Source organism: Balaenoptera borealis (assembly GCF_965194805.1).
Source record: "Balaenoptera borealis genome assembly, chromosome: 12".
NCBI lineage: Eukaryota > Metazoa > Chordata > Mammalia > Artiodactyla > Balaenopteridae > Balaenoptera > Balaenoptera borealis.
Genome location: NC_138869.1, coordinates 40,524,978 through 40,534,894, shown reverse-complemented (window position 1 = coordinate 40,534,894; position 9,917 = coordinate 40,524,978).

Below are 9,917 nucleotides of genomic sequence, written 5' to 3'. Positions count from 1 at the left end.
TGTGGGGGCTGGAGGCCAGAGGCTGGATTGGGCCTAACCCATTAGATTTGCCCATTTGGTAACCCCAAGATGAGAAAGGATATATTTGGCTGCAATCTAGATGAAAATATGAGATAAAGCCTACATGGTGAGTGTTCTGTAGGACTTATTATTTGCTCCATAAATGTCAATTATGGGTCATAATAACTGTTCCCGTCCTGTGGCTCTTGGCTTCCGTCTGTCCCCACTTGGGTTCCTGCTGCCCTCGTTCCCACCTCATCTCCATCCCCAGCAGCTTCCATTCTCTACACTTGGCATGAACTGAGAGCAGCTGGGCAATGGGCTTGGCCAGCCTTTAGGTGTCTGCCAATCCAAATCCATTTGTTTTATAGCTGGTGAAACAGAGAGGGAAGGTGGCTTGTCTGGGGCTGCACAGCAAGTCTGCCACAGAACCAGAATGAGAGCCTGGTTGGGACGTGCTTGACTATCCTCTGCCTACCCTCTGGGGCTTAGAGACCCTGGGGCCTGTCAAGGGCTCAGCCAGAGCCAGAGATCCACTCCTGCTTCCCTGCTGCCCTGCCAAGGGCTTGGGGATGGTGACGTGACCATGGCTGGTCTCTTGAGGGATCCTTAGAACAGATTTGTCAGTCCCTCTTGGCTTAGATTTCACAGCTCCATTGTGTGTGTGATTTGGCAAAAAGCCACATGCGGTGGGTTTCCACACAAAGGTGTGTGCCTGCATCTGTATGCACATCTGTGTGTGTGCTCGGAGACGTGTAGGCGTGTGTGTCCAGTTCAACCCACAGTCACTGAGTGGGCCTCAGAGCCATGCTCTGAGTTGGGTGGGGGACACACACAGTTTGGTGTGGTTAGAATGTTGGGGAGACGGTGATGCAAGTTCAGCAAGGAGGCCATAAAGGCTGGCAGAGGCCAATTGGCAAAAGGCCTCGTGTGCCTGGCTGAAGGGGTTGCACTTCACACTGACAGTGGTGGCAGGCCCCACAAGGAGTTTTGGCAAGGAGTGATGCCAGGAGGCTGTCTTAGGACTTTGATGCTGAGGCCATCCTTACCATGGGGGTGGGGGGGGGGGTGGAAGAGGTGCGGCATGTAGGAGAGAGGTGCATCACCAGGCCCGGGAACCCCCTCGCACCTCCTCCCTGCCCGCTCCTCTGTAGCCTCATTCCGGCAGCCTTCAGCCAGCCCAGGCAACCCTTTGGATGCCCACTTTGGAACCAAGGTTGGAAGCCCTGGCTCAAACACCCCTGGGAGTAACCTAGCTCCTCTGTTGCTGGGAATGCCATCAGGGCATGAGGATTTGTGGGGCAGAGAGCCTGGGCAGCGAGTGGACTTTGGTGAGCATAGGCACCCCACTGCATATAGGGTCTCACCAAGGTGGCAGTTAAAAGACCTGGAAGGAGCACTGGAGTGGGAGTCGGGTCCTAGGTCCTTATCTTGGCCATGCCAGCCTCCTTTCTCCAGGCCTTGGTTTTCCCCTCTGTTTAATGGGGACAACATCCTTATCCTGCTTACCTCTCTGGGGAGGTGTCGGCAGCTGATGGATGTAGGTAGGAAAGCTCTGTGGAAGGGGGTCAGGGACAGGGGGAGAGAAGGGAGAGGTATTGGCCTCTTCCAAGGAGAAGCTCAGGGAGTTCTTGGCTCAGGGAGGCCCCTTCTTCCAGGCAGGGTCGGGGTTGAGCCGGCGAGGTCTTGGTGCTCACTGACTGAGGCCGAGCGAGTGACTACTGCCCTCTGGCACTGGACTGGCACTGGCAGGGTGTGGTATTTGAGTCTTTAATGGCTGCTGGGGTGCACAGTGCCATGGGAGATCACAGAGCCAGTGGGGGGGATCAGCTGGAGCTAGAGTAAGCTGACTCAGCCTTCGAGAGAGCCCCTCAGGGCTTAGAAAAACAGGTGGGGCAGCCTGATCCCTCTGGGCTTGGATCACGTGTGAGGGAGACCTGATGAGGCCCAGGCTGCATGGGGGAGAACTGGCTTGACCCCAGGCCAGGAGTCCCTAGCTGGGTGAGAGGAATCCTGTGTGCTAGGGGAGGACAGGGGTTGAGTAGGGGCGGGGGGAACACTGACATGCCCTGAGTGATGGGGAAGCCAGTGGCCTAGGTGGGCTGTCGCTTGACAGATAGGGCCACAGAGCTGGGGTGAGCTCTGCCCAGGCTGGGAGGGTTGGCCTTTCTCCCTGAGACAGGGATGTCTGACAGTCAACCCCTCCCTAGGCAACCAGAAGGCCAGTCGTGAAGCTTTGCTGTCCCGCTTCCCTGGCTCAGGCTGCCCTGTTCTGGAGAGGCTGTGTGGGGTGGGCTCGGGGCCCCGGGGCCCCCAGCTCTGATGCCCCCTCTCTCTACAGGTTGCTCTGTCTGGGAGGGGCTGTTGACAGCTCAGATAAGGAGGCTCTGTCCAGGGAGAGTTGGCCCCCAGAAACAAGTGCCCCGTCTACCCAGTCCTAGCGGGAAAAATGCCCCTCACAGCTCTGCCTCATGGGATCACTACCCACCATGATCTTGTCCACTGCTGGCTCCTGAGGGTTCAAGGAGCTGTAGGATCTGGCCCTGCCCTAGCCAGATAGCCAGGGTCTGGCCCCCAAGATGCACCCCAGTGGGAATCCCCCCACCCTTTCCCTCACATTCCTGGCCTTTCCTGCCCCTCCTCTGGCAGCCTGCAGAGCCTCCCTGCTCGCCTCTCTGGGGAAGTGTGAGAGGCACCCTCTGTCCCCATCCAGCCCTGTCTCTCTATCCCCAGCTCCAGCTGAGAAGGGGGTGGGGCCCATGGCACTGGCTCCTGCCCCTTCCATCCACTCCTACCCAGCGTCAGGGTCTCCGGATCGCTGTGTAGCCCTGGGTCATCTCCAGTACTCACACGGCCTTACTCAAGAGCCAGGGCTCCGTTTCCACCTGTTCTCTCCCAGCTGCCCACCACCCCCATCAAGGCATTCCTCCCTGTCCTGCTCAGTTCACCCCAGGAAGCTGACTGCAGGAACATGTGAGCTTGGACCTGAATCCCTATTGATTGCAACTCTGGGTAGAGCTGTCCTGGGGACCCCATCTTGGGGGAGCTGGTCAGAGACCCATAGGGCAGGGAGAAGTGCCCCTCCTCCATGTGGCTCTCTGGGTCTGGTGGTCAGTAGCTTGGGGTGAAAGCAGCCAGCCTGTAGCATGGGGCAGAGCTCTCCTTCGCCCACACCCCCACCTGGGCAATGGGAGTGGTCCAGCACATACCTGACCAGCAACCACAGCCCCCCAGGAATGGACACTTGTAGGGGTCACAGCCCCACAGACAGCTCCGCTGCTGCCACCTGGCAACCTTGCAGCCGCAACCCAGCCAGAGGCAGGGTCCTGAGCTCTGGACTCTTAAGACGGGGCATACATTCAGACCGTCAGGGATGGCTGTTCTGGGCAGCCCAGCCCCCCGCCCACCCAGTCGGGTACCCCCTGAGGGTCTCCCTCCGCCCAGGGCCACCCACAGAAGCCAGGCACCAGGGCTGGGACAGAGCCTGCCAGCTCCTGACTAGCTTTGCCCGCCGTGGCCAACTGGCTGCCCCTCTGTCCTTGGCTCCGGCTAACCACCGGGGAATCTGAAGCTGGCACTCCGACTGCTGCTCCCACTGGTCCGGGCAGAGAAGCGGCAGGCTGGACTGCCCCATCTCCCCACCCACCTGCCCCCAGAGCTCCGGCTGCCCGCGCCTGCCGGTGCCCGATCGCTCAGCTCACCTCGGCGGCGCTGTCTCCTCACCAGAGGCACTGCGGTGTGGGAACTGTCCCGAGGAGCCGGTTCTCAGCTGAAACAAAGAGGTGGGGGAGAGAGAGGGGGGCAGCAGGAGAGGGAGAGGGTGAGTGAGCAGGCGAAGGAGTGGAGACTGGAGGGGGAAGAGAGAAGGGAGAGGATGAGAGAGAAGAGGGGAGGGGAGGAGGCTTGACTTCCAGGGACTGAAGGGCCAAGGAAAGAGAGGGAAGAGGAAATGGGGAGGGGGCGGAGGAGGTGAGGGGGCCAGACCTAGAGAGGGGAGGTTGTTAGAGGGGCGGGACATGGGGCAAGTGAGGGGGGCGTGGGCAGGAGAGGGAGCGGTGGAGAGGAGGGCTGCAGGGGGCGGGCGGGCTGGGGGCTGGGCAGGGAGGCCCCACCCCATCCCATGCCAGGGTCTGCTACTTGAGTGGGCAAAAGGCCACGAAGGGGAATGGGAGGGAGAGGCGAGCCGCCAGGCGAGGGGTAAGGCTCTGGGCTGTGGGCTGGCTAGGAGGACGGGCCAGGGACAAAGGCGGGAGAAGAACAAAGGTGTCCGAATGGAGGAACGGGCCCCTGCTGACCTCTGGGTGCCGCAGTCTGGAGCGTCCTGGACAGAGTCTCCTGAATGGAGGGCAGGTCCACTCTGGGGCGGTCCAGGCTCTGAAGTGTCAGCCTGAGGTCAAGGGGAGAGGGGATGGGCTGTGAAAGCGGGCAGGGGTCCCCTTCATTCTGCTGAGACTGACCACACATCGGGATGCCACTGTCACTGTGTCTTTGGGGGAGGGGATGGTTGATGGGGTCCAAAGCCTGGACTGAGAACTGGGTAGGGGAAGTCCCCTTTTAGGGAGGAGCATTTGGGGCCCCAAGGGAGGTGGGGAGGATGGTAGGCACAATGGGGAAGGGGCCCCAAGGGAGGTGGGGAGGATGGTAGGCACAATGGGGAAGAATGAAGGGAGTGGGGAAGCAGGAGATAGGGAGGGGGTGAGTTGGGAAGGAGGCTGCAGGGGGCGGGTCCAGAGCTGCAGCCCCTTAACAGGCCCATCTAAAGTAGAGGCCTCCTGCACATCCCACGATTCTTGGGCTGCCTAATGCAGACCTAATGAAGGATGGAATAATGAACCACTTCCTGCTGCTCCCTCCTGCTGCCAAGTGCTGCTGTGACAGGCAAGGGCATCAGGGAATTCTGCTTGGGCTTGGGCCGCTGGGGCACATGTCTGTGTGTTAGTGCTGTGAGGGGCAGGGGAGGTAGGGTGGCCTTGATCAGAGCCATCCTATCCCTCTCTAGTCCCAGGCACAGCACCCCGGGCTGGTCCAGTCTCCTCCCATGCTCAGAGGCACAGGAGGCCCTCCTAAGCTTATGACCAAGGGAAGTTCCCCTTCTCATCCCACTGGAGACTCCTTATAGAAAGTCCAGCACACCAACATGCTTTGGAGAGCAGGAAGAGGGGAGGGAGCTGTGGGCTTGCCTAAAGCTGTGACAGGGAGAGGAGGAGTCAGCCTCCATCCCACCCTTCGTGGAAGGGTAAGAGCTAGATGCCCTTAGACTCTGCCTAGCCCAACTCCCTCCACCTCCTCAGGGAAGCCGTCCCAGCCCCACCAAGGAGGGCCACATCAACCAGGCTGCCACTGTTCCAGCTACCTCCTCTCGTAGCCTGGAATCCCATAAAAGGAAAGGACCTCCCTCCCTCCCTCCCTCCCTTCCTCCCTTCCTTCCTCACTTCCTCCCTTCCTTCCTTCCTCCCTTCCTTCCATTTACTACTAAATAAATGCAAATTTACAGAAGAATTGTCAATAAGAATAGTGTAAGACACCCATATACCCTCTAGCCATGTCGACTGTTGTTAATATTTTTCCTCACTTGCTTTCCCTCTCTATATATGTATTTGCTCTGTATGTGTGCATAGTTATATGTAATTTTTTTCCTGAGCCATTTGAGAGTAAGTTGCAGATGTCATGGATGAAAGGATGGTTTCTTATCTGTTTCTGTCTCCTGGAGCCAGTGTAGGGGAGCCCAGACCATGTTGTGCCGAATGAATGGAGGCCCGGGACAGGCAATGAATGAGTGCATATCATCTCTTGGGAGCATGAGGCCTGGGAGCTGGAGGGGCTTGGCCGAGGCTGCCTTGGGAGTTGGGCCTGTCCAGGGCTAGGCCCCACGTCCCTCTTGTTTTTTCTTTCCTCCATCCTGGGAGGCAGGGAGCCATTGCTCACCAAAGTGAGCATGTGGTGTTTGCAGGGTGTGGAGCTGCAGCATATGTCTACGGAGGTGGCAGCAGGCGGGTGGGGTGGAGCTGGGAGAACAGGGATGCCCACACTGAGGCACCTGGGCACACTCCCCAGACTGGGCACTGCCTGGCTCTGTTGGGTTTGAGAAGACCCAGCTCTTGGAGGCCCCAGCTGCAGTGCTGAGGCCTCAAACTCTTGCCTTTGGGACCCACCCCACAGCCTCATGAGAGACAGGACAGGGATGGGGGCCCTCGCTTGACAGCTGGTCCATGGTGATAGGCTTAGAGAGGGCAGGATGAGGGCTCTGGTCATTCTGGACACAACTGTCCCTGACACAGGGCTGGCATTCCTTCTGTGTCCCTCAGTACCCCCAAATGGGTTGGAGTCCCATCTGGGGGCCGTCCTCCAGATGGATGCTCTCTTCTCTCTCCTAACCCCAACCTGAAGGTTATGGTTAAAAAGTTTGGCATTAAAAAAAAAAAATCACACCTTGAAAGATGATCTGATCTCTGAGTCCCTGATTTCCTCTCTCACAGTTGAGGTCCTCCTCCTCCAGGAAGCCTTCCTGACTTCCTCAGGCTGTCTTCCACCTCACATGCCAGCTCTGTTTATTCCTTTGCTGGCTCACACTGGTGCTGTCCCCAGGGCCTAGGGCTTTGCTTGGTCATCAGCCTTTCTCCCTCCTGCTGTCCCAGGCTGGGCATGTAACTAGTGTCCTATATAGGTGGATGACAGTGGCTTGGTTAGTCCTTCCTGGACATTGAGTCCCCTCTGATGCCACTGTGCCCTGTACATCTGAGATTCCACAGGCTCTGGGCTGGCTGAGGTGGGGGGTGGGCAAGAGGACCCACTGGAGAGAGGTAGAAGGTTGTTTAAGACCACTGGCCTGTCAGGGCAAAGGCAGGCCTCCAGCCTGGTTCTCTGACCACCTGTCCAGCACCTTCTGCTTTCTCCCCTGGAGCATGGGCAAGCCTGTCCAGGGCAGCGGCCGAGGGTCCTCCCTGAATCCCACCTGGGTGACGGCAGGACCTGCCAAACTGAGGGAGGAATGCCCCCTCCACCCCGAATTTATTAGCCCCAGCCCATCCATGTGAAAGCCTAGGGGACACGGGCTTCCTCTCCCCCTGCCCATCCCCCCCGAAGAGATTTCAGCCAATTAGCACATACAGTATTTACTTAATTAGGGTAATGACATAATTAGTGTAAGTTGGGCTCCATCACATGGCTTCAACATGCAATTATGAGCCGTCAGCGGGAGGCAACATTGTGAAAATGCTCATTCAGTTTTGGTTCCAGCATGGAGGCCGCAGCAGCTGCCTCTGCTTTGGAGGCAGTGGCCGGTGTGTGCGTGGGGCGGGGTGACTGTCAGCAGCTGACAGGCGAGGACAGAAGAGTCGGCAGGAGCAGAAAGGCAGTTTCCAGGGCTGATGGCATCCCTGACCAAGCCTCTCCCATCACAGATGGGCACTGCCGTCCCCACTGCCAGGGCCCTGGCTAGGCTGGGCTGGCTGAGATTGGGGACCCGGGCAGTCTAGGCCCCTCTGCCCCCAGGTTCTCTGCCTGAAATGCTACCATTAGCAGGCTGTCTCTTCTCTCTTCAGGGTTTTGCTGCTCACACCAGCCACTAGCCTATTGGCCCCTCAGGGTGGCTCTTTGAGGCCACAGACTGGAAGGACTGGATTGATTACTGCTATCCTCATTGGACTTGTGGTAAACTGAGGCTTGGGAGGTGTTAGATCTGATGGTGGCAGTGCTGACCCAAGAGGCAGCCCAACGTGGCCAGACACTCCTCGAGCCCAGGCAGCTCCCCCTCAGCTTCAGGGAGGTCTCCTGCCCCATGGCTCCTTCCCCTAGGAGGGGGCAGGGAATCACCGGGGGGGGGGCCCCCAGAGTCCTGCTCCCTCAGCCTCCTCTGCACTCCCCACCCCCTGCCTCCTTCCACAAGGCCAGGAGGCGGGGCCCTGACCTGCCTGAGACCATCCACAGCCTTCCCCTCAGTGAGCCTCACAGCTTTCCTGGGTGGGGGTGGGGGGGAAGGAAGTGAGGGAAGATGGGAATCAGTGCCACCATTGTAAAGATGGGCAAGCTGAGGCTCCAGGGCCTCCAAGAGGTGCTGTTAGAGCCAAAATCAGGTCCCAGCAACTCTACACTCTGCCTGGCTGGGTCACCTGTGCGGATTCTCTCTCTCAGGCCTCAGTATCCCTGTGTGAAGGGAGAGTCTATGATTTCAGACATCCTGACACTGTCCAGAGTCCCCAGGGAGGTGGGACCCAAGGAATGTGACATCTTTCTTCCCTCCCTCCAAATTATGTCGTCATAGTTGTCCCTCCTCTTTCTGTCCCACCTGTGCCCTGCATGTGGGTCAGGCCCCCTGGGGAGACAGCTCTGACTGGCAATTCCAACTGCCCCAGGCTGGGCCCCCTGCCCTTCTGAACTGGGGAATCCTGTCTGGGAGGCATGGGCTCTGGGGGCTATCCCAGACCTTCCCACTAACTGGTGCCCCCTCTTATAGGCAATACCCGCAACTGGCTGGACTTGGCTTTCATCCAAGCCCCTCTCTGGGTCTGGAGGCATATGATCAAGGTGAGGCCAACTTGTTTGCTAATCGTTGACTATGGGCCAGCCACCTTGGGCCTGGTTACTGGGGTTAAGTGGGGAGCGATGGGCCGGCAAAGATGAGGGTCACTACATCCAGGGGCTCATGGTCTCAGGGTTCAGACAGACCCAGCCCCTAGGAGTGTCCTCCAAAGGGTAGGCAGAGATAAGTGCCAGGAAGAGCCAAGTTCAAACAATTAGAGGTCCCAACCCTCTTCCTCACTGGTCAGGAGACGGCACCTGCAGGGCCTGGGACAGGCAAGAATTTCAGTTCACAGAGGATGTACTTCAGATGGTAGGACCAGTGTGAGCAGAGGCTGGGAGGCCAGAGTAGGATGTGGGGATGTCATCTTCAGGTGTGAGGTGTTTGGGTGGGCTCTGGGGAGCTCGAGGAAGGGGCTGGGGACTCTGGCTGTTTTTGAGAGAGTCAAGGCCTTCCCTCAACGTCCATTCAACAAAAAGTCCTTACTATGTGCCAGGCACATGTTGTTCTAGGCTGGAGATTCAGTAGGGACCAAGATGAAGTCCTTACCCTCGTGGAACCTATACTCTAGTGGGAGTCAGGAAAAAGAATAATGTGGTGCAGGTGCGATGCAGAAGATCCTAACAGGGCGATGTGCTAGGGCTAGGGGGGCCCGGGTGTGGCTTCAGCCCCAGCTGAGGCAGGGTGGCTGGAATGATGGGGCTGGGAGAGGGGCGCTGTTCCCACGGGGTGGCCTGTGGCCCCTGGCTCACCCCCACTCTCCGACTTTCAGCTTTGAGGTTCACTCCTGGCCTGCAGGCATGACTCTTGGGTGTCCCTTCTGCACGGAGAAGAGGTGGCTGCCACCACCAAAGCCATCCTCCTGGTCCCGGGCTCCTCCATGCCAAGCACATTAGGGGATAATTAAGTAAAAATAGGCCTTCTGACCAGTGTAGCTCATTAAGGCCTAATTAAGTTAATTAGTTCCAGATGTGGGTGGTGAGGCTCAAGTGAGGCTGTTTGCTGTAATTGCATTTTCACAGCAGCAGTGGTGGCAGCGGTAGTGGTGGTGGCAAAGGCGGTGGTTTCCTCTGCGGCCTGGAAGCCCGCCAGGAAGTCCAGGAGGCTGCCACTGAGCTGAGAGGAGTATGAAGCAGCAGAGGGCTAGCCCGGGACCACCCACAGAGAGCAGTAGCTGGAGTTTCAAGGTCAACCAAGCCCAGGGAAACCTTCTGCCCTCTCAAACTTGCTCGTTTTCTGCGCAGGGGTCGGGGTTGGGGTTGGGGTTGGGGGCTGTACAAAGCCACCAACAGGCATCCCCCCTCCAGCTGAGCAGGGTGGGTGGCCGCGGCTGGACCTTTGGATTCCCTCACACCCGTGGTGGTCCCCAGGACGACTGTAAAATGGCTTTGCTGAAAGG